The sequence below is a fragment of the Mixophyes fleayi genome, chromosome 6, assembly GCF_038048845.1.
Source record: "Mixophyes fleayi isolate aMixFle1 chromosome 6, aMixFle1.hap1, whole genome shotgun sequence".
Classification (NCBI taxonomy): domain Eukaryota; kingdom Metazoa; phylum Chordata; class Amphibia; order Anura; family Limnodynastidae; genus Mixophyes; species Mixophyes fleayi.
The window spans coordinates 153,651,958-153,664,962 of NC_134407.1; positions in this window are offsets into that span (position 1 = coordinate 153,651,958).

Consider the following 13,005-nt stretch of genomic DNA (forward strand, 5'->3'; position numbering starts at 1 on the left):
AGTCTCTGTAACATAAATGTCAAAAACAAAAATGTAACAAAAATGCTTTTACCTTCTTAAAGAATAAGCACATCTATATTAAAGGTGAAACTTTACTTTAGAAAAGCATAAAATTGCCAACATGTCATTTTATCCAAATATTAATAAGCATCCCAGCATCAGCTAGCTCCCTTCTCTCAGCTAGATCCAAGCACCTGCAATCTACATTGTCATCATCCTCAACCTCATCAGTGTGTACATCATCATCATTCAATAATAATTTATCCCTGCTGGAATCCACCATTACAGAAGTCTCTGTACTTTGATCTAAATAACAGTAAAGGCCTTCCCCATGGTATATGTAGTTCATTTTACGACAAAGCTGTCACAATTTTTGGGGAATTCTTTTAGACCAGACCAAGGGCTAAATGTATCAAGCTGAGAGCTTTCTGGCGGGTTTGAATAACCAATCAGATTCTAGTTATCATTTATGTAGTACATTCTACAAAATGACAGCTAGAATCTGATTGGTTGCTATAGGCAACATGTCCACTTTTCAAACCTGCCGGAAAACTGTCAGCTTGATACATTTACCCCCAAATGTCAAAATGGTCTGCTGAATCATCTGCATCATCCTTGGGTCTCTTAGAAAAGCTTACTTTTTTCCTTGCAGCAGTAACGTGAGAAACTGAAGGAGGGGACACAGTCGTGTCAGGTACCACTTCAGCTGTCAAATTGCTCATCAGGAGCTCATTGCATCTCTTGTGATCTGGAACAGTGGAAAATAAAGAGAAGACATAGCTCCTAAACCCAGGCTCAAGCATAGTCGCCAAAATGTAGTGATACAATTATCAGAAGTTGATACCTCTTCGATGCTGGAGAAGCGATTGCAGTACTTCATCTACAAGCCCGACATGCTTAGCGTAATTTCTTTGTTTCATCTCCTCCAATTTTTCACTGTGCTTTTCCAAAAGTCTAATTAAGGGAATCACTTTGCTCAAGCTATCAGTGTCTGAACTGAGTTCACAGATGACTACTTCGAATTGTTTCAGCACCTTGCACAACACGGAAAGTATTCTCGACTGCGCTGGAGAGGGGGAGCTAGCTGATGCTAGTATGCTTGTTAATATTTTGGTTAGAATGGCATGTGGGCAATTTTATGTTGAACATAGGCTTTAGCACATGACGTAGAGGGATTAGTATCATCATGACTGAGATTGGAGAGTGACAAGGACACTGACACCTCTCCTATTTCTGGGTGAGCTATGGCACAGTAGAATGTGACTGGAGACTTTTAAGAACACTGACAGCCCTATTATTTTTATTTCAGCAATGACAATAAACAATGGAGCAATGGCACGTAGACTGTAGACTGGCAACAACACTGAGACATTTCCTGTTTCTGTGTGAGCTATAACTCAGTAGAATATTACTGGAGACTTTTAAGAAAACTGCCAACCCTCCTCGTTCTGTTTTAGGTCATATGACGCTGCCCAACTGCACTAGAGACTGCCAAAAACCATGCTACCCCTTCTGCGTCTCTCTGTAAAATGGCGCCGGATCGCCATTGAGGGCTGTACTTATAGAATCCAAAACTTGCGAGATCCCACAACGCAACAATGACGTTTTGTCTCGTTTTCACTTCCGAGAGCGTGCGAAGTTCGGGGGGGGTTCAGTTCTTGGAGAATTATTTTGTTATTAAAAACATCTTAAGAAAAAGAACCCTAAAATATGCTGTTTGCATTAGTATTTTACAATTTTGTAGAGCCACCCTTTGAAGAAATAACAGTTTTAGGTCTTTTTGGGTAAGTATGTGCAAGTTTTTCATCTGTTCTGGAGTGACTTTTGGTCTATTCTCTCTGGCTGATTTGTTCCAGGTTGTTCAGGTTAGTCGCGTGAAGCTTGTGCACACCACTTTTCAAATAGTGTCCAAGATTCTCAATTGGATTAAGATCGTGGCTCTGATTGGGCTACTGTAGGAAATTCACCTTTTTGTTTTTGAGCCACTCCAATGTTAGTTTGGTCCTCTGTTGGGGATAATTGTCCTACTGAAAGTTGAACTTCAAACTTTACACAGGGGTTTCCGAATGCTTGCTTTTGGAACAAAGCAAAGAAAGACTGCTGCAATAAGCCTGATACAGACACAAATTGTTTTATGTGATAAAAGTGTTGCTTATTCACAGTCTTTTCTAATAACAAGATTGAGACTAGTAGAATATTTAAAAGTATAAAATGTTTTTACACACTAAAAAAATAAAAATTTACCTGTGGTGAAGTCCACAATGTGTGTTTCAGGTACGTTCAGGACTGCAGTTAGCATGCAGTATGATACATTTCCCATAGAGGTGAGTTCTTGCTGCATCCTCCGTATGGTTGATATCGCTGACTGGACTGCAGGTAAAATTCTTTTGTTTTATGGTTTTAAGGTGTGTTTGAGCCCTTAGTGCAAATTTACACTCACAGTCAATATTTGTTGCTTATTATTACCTCCACTCTCCCACACAATGCTACCCTAGTCTTCACCGTCCATTTAGGATGTAAGCTCTCCTTCTACTATTGCATGACCCTCTGTATCTCTAGGCCTGCTTCTCTTACCCTGTTTTCTTGAGCACAGGACTTCTTCACGTTGGACATTACTATCACTCCCACTCACTATCCTGTAAATATCTTGATCTGTATTGCTAAGTTATATTTGTATAATTTGATAAATAGTAGATGTCTGGTCTTGTTATTAATTAGTTTTTATGTACTGTGTAATGCAGTGGTTCCCGAACTGTGTGCATAGGCTCCCTGAGGTGCCTCAGCGATCTCACAGGGGTGCCTCGGCCAGGGCCAGTGGTAAACAAGGCAGGGGACTACTTGGTAATTATTTTGGCTTAAGGGTGCCTTGAAAAAATTATGGAGACATTAAGGGTCTGTGTTGGAAAAGTTCTTCAGACTGTTCTCTTTTAAAAACATCTTGTAAAACTGCATACTGAGAGGGAGTAACAGGAGATAGATGGCGATCTCAAACCATTTCTTGACTATAGAGGACTCAATTCCATTACCATTAAGATCCGCTATCCCCTCCTCTAATCACAGAGTTATTTGTGATTAAAGGAGTCTCCATTTTTACTAAACTCGACCTTCGAGGAGCTTACAATTTGATCCGTATCAGAGAAGGCGACAATTCAAAGACCGCTTTTAACACCAGAGAGATATGAGAACAAATCCGTTCAACAAACCCAAGAGTAAGAAGTGGAGAAGACAGCAATTCCTATAATCAATCCGGGTCAAACACTGATAGCAGAACAGGTCAGGATACAAGGCACGCAAGGTCAAGCAGGAACTATCACCAGCATTGGTATGCTGCCAGGAAGAGGCTTATAAAGGCAGCAGCACCAATCAGAACTGCAGGATGATTACCTACATGAGTGTGGTATGTGATTGCACACCTGAGGCTGTTAGACTGAGAGCTAAATGAAGCTTGTAACTATTTACCTAGCAACCAGCTGAATCAGTGAACTGCAGAAATGATCCTACACATAGTAGTAGCACTAATTGCACAGATTATAGAGAGCTCCTATGTCTTAACACCTTGATGATATTCTAATATTTTCTACAGATGTCTCTTCTCAATGTTCCCATGTTTTGGAAATACTCTCCCATACCTGAGGCTATTCAAGCCTTTTACTCCCTAAAACAAGCTTTCATCTCTGTTTCTGTCTTTAAACAATCTGATCCATTACAACCATTTTTTCTCAAAGTCGATGCCTCTTTAGTAGAAGTAGGAGTCATTCTATGTCAGCGATCATCTTCTGGCAGATTCCATTCCTCCCTGAGCCGCGAGCTGAAATCCAGCAACAATGGTACAATGCTACCGTAACAATGGTAGTAGTTTTAACGCTGCGGAAACCCGTGACAATTGAATATGCCCCTGTGTTTCTATGTTTCTGAGAGGAGTGTAGAGTATACAGAGAGGAGAAATATACAGATTGTGAGGAGAAGCTGACAGAGCTGACAGGAGAAGCAGAGTTGTATATCAGTGAACAGCTTTGGATGTGACAGGAGAAGAAGTCACAGGGCCTAACTGTCCCCTGCAGGTGGGTTCTTCAGTTAGCACTAGGGCTGGACTGGGAAAAAAATCAGCCCTGGAATTTGAAGCAGACAGGCCCACCTCTGTTGATGAGCAGGAAAAAACTGTTACCGCGGTGCAGCAGCGCCAAGGGCGTGGCCACATTATGTTGGGGGCGTGGTCAACATGGGGCATTAATACATACATTATAATAAAACATTACATTTTTCAGGTCCTCCCCATCCACATCACGCCACCTCCCACCCCAGAAACACATTACAATACCCCAATCCACTGTACTTATCTATGCTTCTGCTGCTGCTGACATCCATCAGGGTGGGAACTTCCTGTTGAGTGAGCAGGGAAGCTCTTAGTCTCACAAGATTAAGAAATCTCATGCGACCTAGAGCTCCTCGGCTTGCTGTGCAGACTGTGTCTTCTCCGGGAACTGGGAGCAACTATCAGATTCCTCCTGCTAACCAGAGCTGGATTAAGGCTCTGGGGGCCCTAGGCACTTAAGACAGGGGGGCTCCTATGATGTAATATGGTTATTAGACACATTTTCAAAAAATACACAGGCAATACTTTGAGCACTACTGTTCTGCTTTCACAAGCAGTATAATGTGAAGTGGGACATACCTCCCAACTGTCCTTGCAGTCAAACCAAATCCTGACTAAGCGGGACAGTCACCCATCAAATTCAGGACAGTTGGCAGACAGTCCTGCTTTCTCCTACCTGTCTTGTCAATGTCACCGCTTGTGGCTGCTGGTGTCTTTAGATCAGTTGCTGCTTGTCTGGATCCTGAAATGTTGGGGTCCCTATTTGAAAAAAAAAATAGGTACATGAAATTTAGAAAACTCCAACCATTACCGCTGTTAAATCAATATAGCACCCATGTTTTAAAATTAGGCCTCACTCCAGCCCCAACATTAAAATAATAGTATTCTCATTTAATAAATAAACCTATTTCCCTCCCTACATACAGCCCCAGCATTAAATTAATAGTATTTACATTTCATAAATATACCTATTTCCTGCAACCATCACTGCCATTAAATTCATAGTCACATTTAATAAAGAGACCTCATTCTCCCCAAACTCAGCCTCACATTCAATAGCCCCCAAACCACCCCATCTTAAATTAATAGTCCCTACTATTACATTGCCCCACCATTACCCCGCAGACAAAATAGCACCCATTAATTAGCCACCATCTACCTCACTCACACTACATTGCCAAAAGCTCCCTGTGCGATCACACACATTACTGTGCCCCTTCATCATCACCACGCTATGCCCCCTTATGATCGCACTGCACCCTCCATGCTGCCCCCCCCTTCATCACACTCTGCCATGCTGCTTTTGCCCCTCCTCACACTCTGCCATGCTGCTTTTACCCCTCCTCACACTCTGCCATGCTGCTTTTGTCCGTCTTCATCACCCTGTGCCATGCTGCTCCCCCCCTTCATCTCCTTGTGCCTTTTATCTCTCCTCCCCTTTCTTCATACCCCTGTGCCTTTTATCTCTCCCTCCCCTTTCTTCATCCCCCTGTGCCTTCTATCTCTCTCCCCCTTTCTTCCTCCCCCTGTGCCTTTTATCCCCCCCACTTCTTCATCCCCATGTGCCTTGTATCCCCCTACTTTCTTCATCCCCCTATGCCTTGTATCCCTCACCCCCTTTCTTCCTCCCCCTGTGCCTTTTATCACCCCCCACTTCTTCCTCCCCATGTGCCTTGTATCCCCCTCCTTTCTTCATCCCCCTATGCCTTGTATACCTCACCCCCTTTCTTCCTCCCCCTGTGCCTTTTATCACCCCCCCTTTCATCCTCCCCCTGTGCCTTTTATCTCTCCCTCCCTTTCTTCTTCCCCCTGTGCCTTTTATCTCTCCCCACTCTTTCTTTATCCCCCTGTGCCTTGTATCTCTCTCCCCCTTTCTTCCTCCCCATGTGCCTTTTATCTCCCCCCCCACATCTTCATCCCCCTGTGCCTTTTATCCCCCCTCGTCTTCATCCCCCTGTACCTTGTATCCCCCTCCTTTCTTCATCCCCCTATGCCTTGTATCTCTCACCCCCTTTCTTCCTCCCCCTGTGCCTTTTATCACCCCCCTTCCATCCTCCCCCTGTGCATTTTATCCCCCCTTCTTCATCCCTGTGTGCCTCTTATCCCCCGTTCTTTATCCCTGTGTGCCTTTTATGCCCCCCTCTCCACTTCTTCATCAGCCTGTGCCTCTCTTTGTTTCTCCACTTTTTTTTACTTACCCCTGAAGTGCTTTCTTTCATCTTCATTTTCTTTTCTTCTCTTTTCTCTCTTCTGTCTTCTTTCGTCTCTTTTTCTCTTTTCCGTGTCACCACTACTCACTGAACGTCATGCCCGACAATCAGTGCAAGTGGAGGGGGCAGATGGATGCAGGCACTGCGATCATGTGACTCACATGATCTCGCTCACGGGCACCCCCCCGCTGCCGAAAAAGAAATAGTTGGAAAAAAAAAATGAGAGTGAAGGCGTGGGAGCTGAGGCGCTGCGATCATGTGAGTATACAAACACTCACATGATCGCTGCGCAGGGTACCGGCCCATACAGCCATTGGCCCTTCTGGCAAATGCCAGAAGTGCCAGATGGCCAGTCCGGCCCTCGTTAGCACCAAGCGAATCCATAGACGGAGAGGGAAACTCCCGTTTTCGATGAATCGCGAGTGAGCACAGAGGAACTAAAATTTAGACGGATGGCAGGAGTGACACTACCTTGTACCACTGATTTCCGGCTGGGATTCAGATAAGTGAAATCACACAAATACACACCTTGAGATATATATATTTGTGACATTAAGGGATCTCCTAAAACCACTGCCTCCAATCCACCCATACCCAATTAGAAGCTGCCCCCCAGGTGACAACTATATCCAACACAGTGCTAGAGGCTTATCCCACAGTATTTACTGCATCACAGAGCAATATTACTAATTGGAGCACTGTAAAAGCAGGATACACATAGTGACTTTACATCCAAGCCTGCAATCCTTCAAGTAGCCCGGGTTACCACATTTTAAATTAAGTGCACCAATGGTACCACCTAGCAGACAACACATATGATATTGTTATTTAATGATAAGTCAGTTATTGTGAATTGGAGTGACTGTGGGTTGTGAGTGTGGTGCCAACACTGTGAGAGTGTAAAGTGTGAGAGTGTACCATTTATTGCTAATCAACACTGTGAGAGTGTACCAGTTATTGGCAATCAATTTCATTGTATATTATTAATTGATTATGCAAAACCCTATCCCATTTGTCCACCCAAAATTTATCTCCTTTATCCATATTAATCAAGCCACCACCAACACTGTTAATAAAGAGCCCCAGTAGTTATTTTAGTCTTTCCCGTGCCTGTATAAAATTGTTAAATGTTAGCTTGTGGTTGGGTATAAGGTGGAGACACTGCGACTAGAGACAGAGGTGAGACTCTTCAACATTACAAGTGTTATCACCATCTCTTCTTTTGTGTCAGAAAAAAGGGAGCTACATACATTTCATTATGGGCTGACATCAACGGCCTTTGTGACACAGTGAACCTATGGCTATATAAATGGAGGGAGCTGGCCACAAGGCATTAGTCACTGCACTATACTGGTAAAAGCCAGACATAATGGCATGAACAGTAAAATTACACTAGTCCCTGCGCTAATCTACTAGCAATAGGACCTCATTGGGAAAATCACAGTCGGAAGGCCACATAGAAGTAGCAACAGAATTACTGATTATATATAGTTTGATAAAAAATAAATGATGTATCCTAGCACTCACGGGACTATTATCCTCTGTTATGTTCTCCATATCACCAATATATACCTTCCAACATTCCAGATAAGAAAATCTGGACAAATAAGACCTCTGTTCCACCAAACCACTCCCTGGTCCTCTCCTACCACACCTATTAGAAAGGCCTCTCCCTTAACCAGAAGACCACACCCCACTTGTTCAAAGACTGTACTGTAAATTGTGGTGTTGGCAGGTATATTGATAAATTATCACCTGTTTCTGTTTTTTTTCTGTTTCTCCAACTATTATACGGATCAAACATCTTGACATGTTGACTTGACTGGTTTAGGCTTCATAATCACTGACTTGACTTGAAATCCATGACATCACATAAGGCTAACATACAAAGGTCATTGTGACATGGTAGTGACATAATCATTATTCTAGAATGATAGCAGCAACAAGTATTGGCATTCTGGCAAATGCCAGAAGTGCCAGATGGCCAGTTCGGCCCTCGTTAGCACCAAGCGAATCCATAGACGGAAAGGGAAACTCCCGTTTTCGATGAATCGCGAGTGAGCACAGAGGGACTAAAATCTAGACGGATGGCAGGAGTGACACTACCTTGTACCACTGATTTCCGGCTGGGATTCAGATAAGTGAAATCACACAAATACACACCTTGAGATATATATATTTGTGACATTAAGGGATCTCCTAAAACCACTGCCTCCAATCCACCCCTACCCAATTAGAAGCTTCCCCCCAGGTGACAACTCTATCCAACACAGTGCTAGAGGCTTATCCAACAGTATTTACTGCATCACAGAGCAATATTACTAATTGGAGCACTGTAAAAGCAGGATACACATAGTGACTTTACATCCAAGCCTGCAATCCTTCAAGTAAGCCGGGTTACCACAGTATAAATTAAATGCACCAATGGTACCACCTAGCAGACAACACATATGATATTGTTATTTAATGATAAGTCAGTTATTGTGAATTGGAGTGACTGTGGGTTGTGAGTGTGGTGCCAACACTGTGAGAGTGTAAAGTGTGAGAGTGTTCCATTTATTGCTCATCAACACTGTGAGAGTGTACCAGCTATTGGCAATCAATTTCACTGTATATTATTAATTGATTTATGCGAAACCCTATCCCATTTATCCACCCAAAATTTATCTCCGTTATCCATATTAATCAAGCCACCACCAACACTGTTAATAAAGAGCCCCAGTAGTTATTTTAGTCTTTCCCGTGCCTGTGTAAAATTTTTAAATGTTAGCTTGTGGTCGGGTATAAGGTAGAGACACTGCGACTAGAGACAGAGGTGAGACTCTTCAACAATACAAGTGTTATCACCATCTCTTCTTTTGTGTCAGAAAAGAGGGAGCTACATACATTTCATTATGGGCTGACATCAACGGCCTTTGTGACACAGTGAACCTATGGCTATATAAATGGAGGGAGCTGGCCACAAGGCATTAGTCACTGCACTATACTGGTAAAAGCCAGACATAATGGCATGAACAGTAAAATTACACTAGTCCCTGCGCTAATCTACTAGCAATAGGACCTCATTGGGAAAATCACAGTCGGAAGGCCACATAGAAGTAGCAACAGAATTACTGATTATATATAGTTTGATAAAAAATAAATGATGTATCCTAGCACTCACGGGACTATTATCCTCTGTTATGTTCTCCATATCACCAATATATACCTTCCAACATTCCAGATAAGAAAATCTGGACAAATAAGACCTCTGTTCCACCAAACCACTCCCTGGTCCTCTCCTACCACACCTATTAGAAAGGCCTCTCCCTTAACCAGAAGACCACACCCCACTTGTTCAAAGACTGTACTGTAAATTGTGGTGTTGGCAGGTGTATTGATAAATTATCACCTGTTTCTGTTTTTTTTCTGTTTCTCCAACTATTATACGGATCAAACATCTTGACATGTTGACTTGACTGGTTTAGGCTTCATAATCACTGACTTGACTTGAAATCCATGACATCACATAAGGCTAACATCCAAAGGTCATTGTGACATGGTAGTGACATAATCATTATTCTAGAATGATAGCAGCAACAAGTATTGGCATTCTGGCAAATGCCAGAAGTGCCAGATGGCCAGTCCGGCCCTCGTTAGCACCAAGCGAATCCATAGACGGAAAGGGAAACTCCCGTTTTCGATGAATCGCGAGTGAGCACAGAGGGACTAAAATCTAGACGGATGGCAGGAGTGACACTACCTTGTACCACTGATTTCCGGCTGGGATTCAGATAAGTGAAATCACACAAATACACACCTTGAGATATATATATTTGTGACATTAAGGGATCTCCTAAAACCACTGCCTCCAATCCACCCATACCCAATTAGAAGCTTCCCCCCAGGTGACAACTCTATCCAACACAGTGCTAGAGGCTTATCCAACAGTATTTACTGCATCACAGAGCAATATTACTAATTGGAGCACTGTAAAAGCAGGATACACATAGTGACTTTACATCCAAGCCTGCAATCCTTCAAGTAGCCCGGGTTGCCACAGTTTAAATTAAATGCACCAATGGTACCACCTAGCAGACAACACATATGATATTGTTATTTAATGATAAGTCAGTTATTGTGAATTGGAGTGACTGTGGGTTGTGAGTGTGGTGCCAACACTGTGAGAGTGTAAAGTGTGAGAGTGTACCATTTATTGCTAATCAACACTGTGAGAGTGTACCAGCTATTGGCAATCAATTTCACTGTATATTATTAATTGATTTATGCGAAACCCTATCCCATTTGTCCACCCAAAATTTATCTCCTTTATCCATATTAATCAAGCCACCACCAACACTGTTAATAAAGAGCCCCAGTAGTTATTTTAGTCTTTCCCGTGCCTGTATAAAATTGTTAAATGTTAGCTTGTGGTTGGGTATAAGGTGGAGACACTGCGACTAGAGACAGAGGTGAGACTCTTCAACATTACAAGTGTTATCACCATCTCTTCTTTTGTGTCAGAAAAAAGGGAGCTACATACATTTCATTATGGGCTGACATCAACGGCCTTTGTGACACAGTGAACCTATGGCTATATAAATGGAGGGAGCTGGCCACAAGGCATTAGTCACTGCACTATACTGGTAAAAGCCAGACATAATGGCATGAACAGTAAAATTACACTAGTCCCTGCGCTAATCTACTAGCAATAGGACCTCGTTGGGAAAATCACAGTCGGAAGGCCACATAGAAGTAGCAACAGAATTACTGATTATATATAGTTTGATAAAAAATAAATGATGTATCCTAGCACTCACGGGACTATTATCCTCTGTTATGTTCTCCATATCACCAATATATACCTTCCAACATTCCAGATAAGAAAATCTGGACAAATAAGACCTCTGTTCCACCAAACCACTCCCTGGTCCTCTCCTACCACACCTATTAGAAAGGCCTCTCCCTTAACCAGAAGACCACACCCCACTTGTTCAAAGACTGTACTGTAAATTGTGGTGTTGGCAGGTATATTGATAAATTATCACCTGTTTCTGTTTTTTTTCTGTTTCTCCAACTATTATACGGATCAAACATCTTGACATGTTGACTTGACTGGTTTAGGCTTCATAATCACTGACTTGACTTGAAATCCATGACATCACATAAGGCTAACATCCAAAGGTCATTGTGACATGGTAGTGACATAATCATTATTCTAGAATGATAGCAGCAACAAGTATTGGCATTCTGGCAAATGCCAGAAGTGCCAGATGGCCAGTCCGGCCCTCGTTAGCACCAAGCGAATCCATAGACGGAAAGGGAAACTCCCGTTTTCGATGAATCGCGAGTGAGCACAGAGGGACTAAAATCTAGACGGATGGCAGGAGTGACACTACCTTGTACCACTGATTTCCGGCTGGGATTCAGATAAGTGAAATCACACAAATACACACCTTGAGATATATATATTTGTGACATTAAGGGATCTCCTAAAACCACTGCCTCCAATCCACCCCTACCCAATTAGAAGCTTCCCCCCAGGTGACAACTCTATCCAACACAGTGCTAGAGGCTTATCCAACAGTATTTACTGCATCACAGAGCAATATTACTAATTGGAGCACTGTAAAAGCAGGATACACATAGTGACTTTACATCCAAGCCTGCAATCCTTCAAGTAAGCCGGGTTACCACAGTATAAATTAAATGCACCAATGGTACCACCTAGCAGACAACACATATGATATTGTTATTTAATGATAAGTCAGTTATTGTGAATTAGAGTGACTGTGGGTTGTGAGTGTGGTGCCAACACTGTGAGAGTGTAAAGTGTGAGAGTGTACCATTTATTGCTCATCAACACTGTGAGAGTGTACCAGCTATTGGCAATCAATTTCACTGTATATTATTAATTGATTTATGCGAAACCCTATCCCATTTATCCACCCAAAATTTATCTCCGTTATCCATATTAATCAAGCCACCACCAACACTGTTAATAAAGAGCCCCAGTAGTTATTTTAGTCTTTCCCGTGCCTGTGTAAAATTTTTAAATGTTAGCTTGTGGTCGGGTATAAGGTGGAGACACTGCGACTAGAGACAGAGGTGAGACTCTTCAACAATACAAGTGTTATCACCATCTCTTCTTTTGTGTCAGAAAAGAGGGAGCTACATACATTTCATTATGGGCTGACATCAACGGCCTTTGTGACACAGTGAACCTATGGCTATATAAATGGAGGGAGCTGGCCACAAGGCATTAGTCACTGCACTATACTGGTAAAAGCCAGACATAATGGCATGAACAGTAAAATTACACTAGTCCCTGCGCTAATCTACTAGCAATAGGACCTCATTGGGAAAATCACAGTCGGAAGGCCACATAGAAGTAGCAACAGAATTACTGATTATATATAGTTTGATAAAAAATAAATGATGTATCCTAGCACTCACGGGACTATTATCCTCTGTTATGTTCTCCATATCACCAATATATACCTTCCAACATTCCAGATAAGAAAATCTGGACAAATAAGACCTCTGTTCCACCAAACCACTCCCTGGTCCTCTCCTACCACACCTATTAGAAAGGCCTCTCCCTTAACCAGAAGACCACACCCCACTTGTTCAAAGACTGTACTGTAAATTGTGGTGTTGGCAGGTGTATTGATAAATTATCACCTGTTTCTGTTTTTTTTCTGTTTCTCCAACTATTATACG